The sequence below is a fragment of the Argopecten irradians genome, chromosome 6, assembly GCF_041381155.1.
Source record: "Argopecten irradians isolate NY chromosome 6, Ai_NY, whole genome shotgun sequence".
NCBI classification, from domain to species: Eukaryota; Metazoa; Mollusca; class Bivalvia; order Pectinida; family Pectinidae; genus Argopecten; species Argopecten irradians.
Genome location: NC_091139.1, coordinates 35,869,759 through 35,880,935, shown reverse-complemented (window position 1 = coordinate 35,880,935; position 11,177 = coordinate 35,869,759). Strand labels below are relative to the sequence as shown.

Here is an 11,177-nt window from a genome sequence, read left to right as displayed (position 1 = left end):
CTGGTGACACATGACATGTAGAACTGAGATATCTGGTGACACTGACATGTAGAACTGATATCTGGTGACACTGACATGTAGAACTGAGATATCTGGTGACACTGACATGTAGAACTGAGATATCTGGTGACACTGACATGTAGAACTGAAGATATCTGGTGACACTGACATGTAGAACTGAGATATCTGGTGACACTGACATGTAGAACTGAGATATCTGGTGACACTGACATGTAGAACTGAGATATCTGGTGACACTGACATGTAGAACTGAGATATCTGGTGACAATGACATGTAGAACTGAGATATCTAGTGACACTGACATGTAGAACTAGATATCTGGTGACACTGACATGTAGAACTGAGATATCGGTGACACTGACATGTAGAACTAGATATCTGGTGACACTGACATGTAGAACTGATGATATATTGGTGACACTGACATGTAGAACTGAGATATCTGGTGACACTGACATGTAGAACTGAATATCTGGTGACACTGACATGTAGAACTGAATATCTGTGACACTGACATGTAGAACTGAGATATCTGGTGACATGACATGTAGAACTGAATATCTGGTGACACTGATGTAGAACGAGATATCTGGTGACACTGACATGTAGAACTGAGATATCTGGTGACACTGACATGTACAACTGACATATCTGGTGACATGACATGTAAAAATGGTTGTGTAGAACTGAGATATCTAGTGACACTGACATGTAGAACTGAGATATCTGGTGACAATGACATGTAGAACTGAGATATCTGGTGACACTGACATGTAGAACTGAGATATCTGGTGACACTGACATGTAGAACTGAGATATCTGGTGACAATGACATGTAGAACTGAGATATCTGGTGACAATGACATGTAGAACTGAGATATCTGGTGACACTGACATGTAGAACTGAGATATCTGGTGACAATGATATGTAGAACTGAGATATCTGGTGACAATGACATGTAGAACTGAGATATCTGGTGACACTGACATGTAGAACTGAGATATCTGGTGACACTGACATGTAGAACTGAGATATCTGGTGACACTGACATGTAAAACTGAGATATCTGGTGACAATGACATGTAGAACTGAGATATCTGTGACATGACGTGTAGAACTGAGATATCTGGTGACACTGACATGTAAAACTGAGATATCTCGTAACAATGACATGTAGAACTGAGATATCTCGTGACAATGACATGTAGAACTGAGATATCTAGTGACAATGACATGTAGAACTGAGATATCTGGTGACAATGACATGTAGAACTGAGATATCTAGTGACACTGACGTGTAGAACTGAGATATCTGGTGACACTGACATGTAAAACTGAGATATCTCGTGACACTGACATGTAAAATTGAGATATCTGGTGACAATGACATGTAGAACTGAAATATCTAGTGACACTGACATGTAGAACTGAGATATCTGGTGACACTGACATGTAGAACTGAAATATCTAGTGACAATGACATGTACACAAGTGACATATCTGGTGACAATGACATGTAGAACTGAGATATCTGGTGACACTGACATGTAGAACTGAGATATCTGGTGACACTGACATGTAGAACTGAGATATCTGTTGACACTGACATGTAGAACTGAGATATCTGTTGACACTGACATATAGAACTGAAATATCTGGTGACAATGACATGTAGAACTGAGATATCTAGTGACAATGACAATTAGAACTGAAATATCTGGTGACACTGACATGTAGAACTTAGATATCTGGTGACATATGTAGAACTTAGATATCTGGTGACACTGACATGTAGAACTTAGATATCTGGTGACAATGACATGTAGAACTGAGATATCTGGTGACACTGACATGTAAAACTTAGATATCTGGTGACACTGACATGTAGAACTTAGATATCTGGTGACACTGATATGTAAAACATAGATATCTGGTGACACTGACATGTAGAACTGAGATATCTGGTGACACTGACATGTAGAACTGAGATATCTGGTGACACTGACATGTAGAACTGAAATATCTGGTGACACTGACATGTAGAACTTAGATATCTGGTGACACTGACATGTAGAACTTAGATATCTGGTGACAATGACATGTAGAACTGAGATATCTGGTGACACTGACATGTAAAACTTAGATATCTGGTGACACTGACATGTAGAACTGAGATATCTGGTGACACTGACATGTAGAACTTAGATATCTGGTGACACTGACATGTAAAACTTAGATATCTGGTGACACTGACATGTAGAACTGAGATATCTGGTGACACTGACATGTAGAACTGAGATATCTCGTGACACTGACATGTAAAACTGAGATATCTCGTGACACTGACATGTAAAACTGAGATATCTGGTGACAATGACATGTAGAACTCATATATATGGTGACACTGACATGTAGAACTGAGATATTTGGTGATGTGTACATGTAGAATTGCGATACATTGTTGAAAATTCAGGAATGATGTTGCATCCGTATTGTTTCAATCCTGGATGGGCGCCTGTCTAAGAGGGAAGCGAAATCGAAACGGTAAGGTATAATGATCTGCACCTTCGATACTCCAGGTTTTACTATCACTGTCATGATATCCTAATATAATGATAATGAAAGTAACCCCTGGAATATCGAGGAGGAATGATCTTCTCAGGACTTCAAAAAGTACTATTTCCCCCAAAAATCTGCTTTTGTCAGCTTTGAATTTATAAGCTTATAAAGCGATGACACCAAAGTCGTTTCAAAAGAAAATTTATTCACGTTATTAACATTCCCCATACCTTTTTGAGTTATAGGAATGTACCTGTTGCCCCTAATGCATGATCATAAAAGGCGGTTAAATTTAGGATGCTATCTTTTATCTTCTTTCTAATTGCGTTTGTCCTTCCTTACGTCTCCCTTGACACTGCCTCACTTTTGGCATGTAGTTCAGTGCTCGCCCCTGTTAGGAAGGCTCTGGGATCTGTCTCCTTGTCGAGACACACCATAGCATATAAAAGTAGCACTAAGGGAGTTGGAAGACTGGTTCGACCGTTGTCAGTATAAAGTGTCTTCGGCGACTTACTAAAAGGACAAGAGTTCCATTAGACAAGAAGACACAACACGAATATACCGCAGTCTCACAAAACTGCACCTCTCACTTCACACCATCCTTAAATGACCCTGGCTGTTCATGGGACGTAAATATAATAACCAAACCCCACACCTTTACAATTTATACCATCCACCATTAATTTAGAATTTATAAGGATAAATTATTGTACACATGTTATATTTTCTTTTATAATATTTTCGTTGAACTCATACGTTTTACATCTTCCGTTATCGATATCCCAATCAAACGTTCCATCCGAGGTAAAGTTATACCTTCGGAAGGTTTCACTAAATATGTTTCGAAGGTAAGAGTAAGCTGGTTCCTGTTCAAATTTCATTGTCCGACATATGTGTAGGTATTCTGAGAATGCAGCCGGAAGTCCTTCACAAAGATCTGTTATTTCTAAAGACTGTTTCAACTTCAGTTTTTGTTTATTTTCGTCGCTCGTGGTTTTAGCGTGTATCCCCTGCCAAGGTAGTTGACCCTTTAGGAAGTAGATGAACATGTACCCCAGGGACTCCATATCATCTCGTCGACTTTGTTGGTAACCCTGGTGAGCGTTCAGACTACAGTATCGTACTGTTCCAGCAAACCCTACCTGCCGGTACGTCACGTGTAGGCCTGTCCTCTGGTCGCGATAATGCTCCGTTAAACCGAAGTCAATGCTATAGATAGTATTCTTCTTCCCACCACGTCCTACTACAAAATTTACAGGCGAAATATCTCTATGGATGAATCCTTTATAATGTATGTATTCAAGTCTTCTTATCATCTGATCTGCTAGCTGTAGCACTGTCTTTAAGCTAAAACTATACTTGCACAGCTCAAAGTACTTTTGCAGGTTTGGTCCTAAATGATCCATAACTAGGATATTGTAGCTGTCCTCTCTGCCGCGCCACCTAGCGGTCGGGAACCCTTCCCCGCCCTGTAGGATCTGGTAGATCTTCCCTTCCTTACTCACAGTCGAGTTGACTTCCATGAAGCGGTCCACTTTGACAGCCACCCATTCTACATTTACTCTGTCGATTGCAAGGAAGATTTGTCCAAACGTTCCTCCACCGATTCTCCGACAGAGAGTGTAACGGTCCGCGACTCTCTGCTCTACCACTGAAATTGGAACGGGAGCGATTGTTAATGGCATTTCATTTCAACCAAACAAAAGAAGTTAACCATCAAAATGCTCTAGAAAGATAGGCTAATAGCGTGGTAACAGGTAGTGGTGCTTGGACAGTCGTTAGAGTTATACCCCTTGACACATCAAGTTCTTTCCATTAATATATATTGTTACATGAAAATTATATTACAACAAAGCTCAATGAGGTGCTTAGATAAAAACAAATGCAAACTACTAAACAAAAATAAGCTTCACGACTTTGAGCAAAACAGTATATACTTAGTCATTCTTAGCAAATTCTGAAAAAAACTAATTCGGTTATATTTGCTTAAATCATGAAGCATATGCGGTCGTAACCCATACGGTATCGAGGATGAAACTTGTTGTAGTATATTAATAAAAAATGAAAGGATACAGGTCAATTTTTATTGCCTTCTCTGGTTTTAGGAGAGTTATATAACAAGTAGTAAAGGATAAACACAAAGTCAGAGAAATACGCAATATTCCTCACCAAGCACTGACATGTAGAGCTTACCAGTTATCCCATGCTCTCCGGCCACATTGACCAGGGTTCCTATCTTGACGCTGAGTGGATAGCCAGTCTTGTTTGCCTTAATTTCAACCTTTCTGTAAATCTTCTCTGTATATTTTTTTCCAGACGAGCTCCTCGGACCACTAGCTCCAGTCAAGTTAATGTTTATCCGGGACCGTGGAACTTTGACGTTGGTGATACTTCTTTTGCTACAGTCTGATGTCTGCTCGGAGGTAAGCAGTAGCCCGAGTGTTGCCAGACATATAACCGTTAACACAAGTCTTGGTTTGAACTTCATCATCGGTCTCATTTAGTTTAAGGCTATTTATATATTGGTACGGTCCCGGTACTGTCGAGTTGAAGACTACAGAAACCTGGAAAAATTGACTCTGAATCACACTGGAAAACCTGTAAGCATAGATAATATTAACAAAGACGTAAGGAACTGTAAATTACAACATCTATTCATTTATTTAGTTGGGATATTATCCGTTATCAATATCAGTTACTAAGTACGATTGAGACAATACAATTTCTGCTTTCCCTCTTTTTACTGTTTGCAATATTGATAATCCTGGATGACACGCTAGACGAAGATAACACCCAACTGACCCTGATTTCTCGAAACAAAGTAACAAGCTAAACCTTAATACATGTATTAAAATTGTCTTTTAACGCACACTGTAACTGATACGCAATGTTTTGACTTAATGCTTTTGACTAAAGTTTGTTTCAAGAAATCTGGGCTTGATGTGGTTTGATGTTTTTGTTCCTGTGTATAGGAAAAAGTTGTGTAGTTCTAGTACCATAGGTGACTCGATTAACCATGTGCTTGTTGATTAGGAAATACAATCGAGTTTGTCATCAAGAACAACGATGTCTGATATCGTTTATATTTTAAGTGATTTCTACATAGATGTGTTGCAAATCCGGATAGGTCCAAACATATAACTTGCTAGTTTTCAGGTCCCCGATGGAAGAACGACATTTGGTACCTTTGTATTAAAATGATTAATCTTAACTCTCTGGAAATTAGTGCTCATCCTGTCTCTATCAAGATAGTGTTCAGATACATATTCGATATTCGACAACAGGAGGTGCTATCAAAGATGGTAAAAAGTTGGTGATTAAAAAAAATAAAAGATTGACCTACGTCAGCTGGACGTTGATTGTCTTGTCTACCTTGATTCCAAGGTCGCCATTAATTCATTACTGAGGATCAATATAATTATGTGTTTTCTTATTGTACAAGGTCATCAGTGTTTGTAAATATGAATTTTTTGATTTATCTGGTATACCAGAGGTAAGTAACACGTGGGGCGTTAACAAAGGTAGTGGTTAAGGGTGGCTTTGTGTCATGGCCATTTGGGATGATAGCTTTATTAGCTCACGGCTAATCGGGCCCTTAATGTAAACAGAATAAAAACAAATTGATCAAGTGATTTATTGTAAATATAAATAAATAAACAAATTACGGAGAATGGAGAGTAGCAGCTGTGAGAGACGGAAAGAAATTTGTCAAACTGACAGTAAAAATCTCGGTAAGTATAAAATTACGGCTCCTTATGGTTTCAGATTTGAGTTACAGACTCCTAGATATAAAATGATGCAAAATATCAGTTTGATAAAAGACAAAGAACATAATAAAAATAGATTTTAAATTGTCGAGTAAATGTTGGAAAAGGAGATGTCAGTGTGTCGGAGAGAGAAATACATTGTATTATTAAGAAGTTTTAGTGTCATTTGATATTTTATAATATAAAATCAGCATATCGCAGAGAAATACATTGTATTATTGAGAAAAGCTTAAGTGTTTTTGATATGGTATAATATAAAGTATATCGCAGAGAAATACATTGTATTATTGAGAAAGTATCATTTGAGATTGCAATATAAAATCAGTAAATCAGAGAAAAATACATTGTATTACTGTTAGTGTCATTTTGTATTGTATAATATAGGGTCAGTACGTCGCAGAAAGAAAACACTGTATTACAACTGTACTAAAAAGTTGGAGGGTCCTTTGATATTATGCAATAAAGGTTAATATTATATTTTAATAAGACATGGTATATTCTATGGCACTATAATGACGGTAGATATCCTGTACATAATATAGTATATTTTAATGTAGAGCAATGGTTAAGATATGACATCACATGAGGGTTTGATTTCATGACATTGTATGATAATTGTAAAAAAACATGTTATTGTATGGTATTGACAAGAATTAACATTGATTCAAGAAAGAATTAACATTGCATAGAATAAGCATTGATACAATTAAGAATTTACAAAACATAGTGCAGGTAAATATTGACAAAGCATGATGCAGGTAAGAACTAATACCGATAAAGGTAAGTCTTCACAAAGCATAATACAGGTAAGAATTAACACAGATAAAGGTAAGTCTTGACAAAGAAAGATTCAGGTAAGAATTGGCACCGTAAAATACAGATAAGAATTAAAATTGATACTGGTTAAAGACATTGTACGATCCAAGTTAGAATTGACAAATCATTATGCAGTTAAGAATTACCATTGATACAGGTAGGAATCGATATTGTTTGACAAAATGATATAACATTATTTCCATGCAAGTCCTACTAGATAGCTGCCCTACTGCATTACGTTGTACCCACCTTCACTACCGGGTACAAACTCCACTTGATGATATGCTCGTGTGATTCTACATCGTTCTGGCGTCAGTCTGTGACAGCAGCAGTCAATCTAGGTGTTTTGTAGTGTGGTATCGATTGATTACCGATAGGTATTACATTATTAATGACACTGATATGTATATTAGTCTGAAGGCAAATGACAGCATTACCCTGCCTATGATATTGTCAACTTTAGGGGAGATGGGTGTCCCAGCATCATATAACAATGGTATACAGAATAGTGAATATCAATATAATATCAATATATCAGGTAAGGCTTCAATCTGTAAACTCAATATAGATTTAAACGAGGGCAAAAACAGAACAATAATATTGTTCTTTTTCCCATTCGTTTAAATACATACTGTGTTAAAAGTAAGTAAATAAATAAAGAAACTTTAAAGAAACAACCAGATGTTACCGAAGAATAAGAAATATCACCCATAATACTAATTCGTATTCGGAATAAGTTCCAATATAATGGCGAATTCCTAATTCAAAATGCTTATATTTTTGAAAGACTATGTAATTCTCATAAACAGAAGCAAGTGCTTTCTCTGTAATGAAATGGCAAACATAATATTTTATTAAAAATTTGAATGGATTGGAAATATTTTTTAACAAATCCTTTAGTTGCTAAGGTGTTTGCTGGGCAAAATTTCAACGAAGTAAGAAAGTTAAAGGTAAACAACAAAACTGATGCAATATCGTTAATATAATGCATCAAATGTCGATAATACAGGGATAAAATATTCTAAAGGTTTATGAGGGACAAATGCTAAATTTGATTTAAAAAAAAAATCCCACATAGATTAAGAGAGCAATAAACTAAATATCATTCCAATCAATTAGACAAATTACTGTATATTGATGTTGGTTAAAATTTGCTATCTAATCGATATGGTGTCAAACACATACCTAAATAGATATGAAAGGCAAAGGATTAGAACGGGTTTAAAATTAAGTGCTTAATTGAAAGTAATTAGTATGTAATAAATTTGTCAATATAATGGAGTCTATGTATTCGATTTCGTCAAGTTATTCCCCTAGTCTAATTTCGTCTTTTTCTAAAATTCAAACCTTTACGTATATTCAATAAACGTAACACTTTATGCTATAATATTTGTATTATTTAATCCACCAATAAAGTATCTTTGTTACCTTTTCCCTGACATCATTGTTATAGTATAATACTAGTAGATGAAACTTGAAACTGCTCCACCGCTGACGAATGGTACATGTATGTTCTCTCTATCAATAAAAAGGAGCAGACGAATTAATACATTTTTTTCAGTTACGAAAGTTACTTTACATCTTAACCATCGTTGAAAAGTTTGAACTTCTTATTTGACTTCAAGACAAAATATTAAAAATAATTAATTGCGCTCCAAAACAAATCCATGTCACAATGTCCTATATGGAATAAAGTACTTGTGCATGTACCAAAAGCAAATTAAATTATTTATATGTATTTTGTTCTAATTAAACACATATACACGATAAAATATTAGTTATTGTTCAAATGAATGGTATCGTTTATGCTCAGTCGACGGTGGAGCATCTTTAACAATAAATCTGCTCACGGGTAGCTTTCAACTACCACCTGGTTGCCTTCATAAGTCCTAACTGTGGTCAGTTCAGAGCTACAGACTTATCTATAAAATAATTAGAGGTTATTATATGACAATTTTGATATCGCATCCTTTATCAGCCAGAGACCGCCATATCAGCCCAAGGGCCGCAGGCCCGACGGCTGATATCAGGTCAAGGGCTAATAAAGGGTGCGATATCAAAATTGACATATCATAACCTTTCTATCACACATTTAAAAAAAATGAAAAAGAAATTTTAACAATTTAAAAACATGTATTAAAAGGTATTGATCAATGACCGATATTCCACTGGTCATATTGTAGGCCAAGTTAATGTTGAAACAGTGGAAAAACTTCATTACATGTACACTGTACATGTATAGGTTTTTTACAAATACATAATCCCCGGTTCAATGAACGAGTTGAAACATAAATTTTAAGCAAAATTAACAAGATCCTAGTGAATGTTAACTATCACTTAAAATGATAATGTTTTCAACAAATTCCGGCAAAGCGGGTTCATTTCAGAATGATCAGTTTCACAACGGACAGGAATTATGAATTCGACGGGGAAATTAAACTACACGTATTAAACTGTCTAATTTATTCCTGTGTCTCTTCTTGTTGACAAACGTATGCCGTTGATTTTATTAATAACGAATACATTATTTTTTTTGTTATAATTATGTGAATTGCGATGCTTTGTTTTCGGCACTTTGGACAAAACTCATTTCAACCTGATCTTAGTCAAGACCTTTATCTCCAGTAAAATCATCATGAAACAAGACTATTTCTGATTTCTGATATCTTTCTTGATACGTTTATCCGAGAACTATTTTGAAATTGAAAATTGTATCCGTTATTCAACTTATCGTCTGTAGGAAACTGAATCGAAGCGGCAACTCTAAAATCCGGAGCGAAAACCCCGGATGACGTGATATCAGCCCGGGCCGATAACTGATATCAGCCCGGGCCGATTACTGACATCAGCCCGGGCTGATGATAACTGATATCAGCCCGGGCTGATATCAAATTATGACGTCAAAATGTGATATCAGCCCGGGCGCTGATATGACGGCACGGACAGCACTAGTATTGCATGGGCAAAACGTTCATTATCAAAGACAAAAGTGTGATAAAAGTTTGTATAAAACTCTTTCAATACTAAGTATATACCACAAATAGTGAAATACAATGTACAGACAGGTTTTTTTTATCGATTCTGTTAATTATTATTCATAAGCGTAACAAGAGGTATTTATAAAAAACTTTGGCCGCATGGTATGTTTAGATATTTAGCGATATGCTAATACATAAATAAACAAAGACATACCGACTACATGTACTTATAAATCTTTCTTTAATTAGTTACTTGTGTATTTTATTTATAGCTTATAGTCAATTACTTGAAGTCGCTTTAATAAAGTAAGATAACACCTGGATAACACTCAAGGCGACATCTTGATCATGTGTGTGGCCATAGCCCTATAGTTTGTCTACTGAATTTTAGATTGAAACGGAAATTGAAAAATGTGGGATTTGATATTATTATCTCATTAAATGAAGTTTTGAATCATACGAGCAACACTTCCATCCATTTATCTCAAGGTTAATAAACACTTCCATCCATTTATCTCAAGGTTAATAACACTATATTTATAGGACCATAAGTGGCAGGTAGGGCGTTAGAATTGTACCTGCTGCCCTACAGGTAGGGCGTTAGAATTGTACCTGCTGCCCCTATTGCATGTCTGTAGAAGGCGACTTTTAGGATCTTATCTTTTCTCTTCTTCCTAACTAACTTTCTTCTTTCTAACGTCCCCCTTGACACCATGCACTTCACTGTTGGCCTTCGGTTGAGCGCTCGCCCCTGTGAAGAAGGCTCTAGATTATGTCTCCTAGACACACCATAGTCTAAAGAAGTGATAGTGTCTGTATCTGCTTAGCGGTCAGTGAGAAGGACGACTGGATCGCTCGTTGTCAGTATATCAACGGATGGGGTGTATGTATTGGTATCTTCGGCGGTATTCTTTAGTGATATAGCACTATAAAAAGGTTAATTTAAACAAACAAACAATCATTTCATAAGATCCCATATGAAATGTATACAAATCTAAGATATTTTATCACATAACAACCTTTATTTTGAAGAA

At 36.1% G+C, this 11,177-nt stretch overlaps 1 pseudogene; it reads right to left on the bottom strand.

Annotated features, from left to right (window-relative positions):
- Positions 1 to 3,286: 3,286 nt before the first annotated feature.
- On the bottom strand, positions 3,287 to 5,070 carry LOC138326486 (casein kinase I pseudogene; annotated as a pseudogene).
- Positions 5,071 to 11,177: the final 6,107 nt, after the last annotated feature.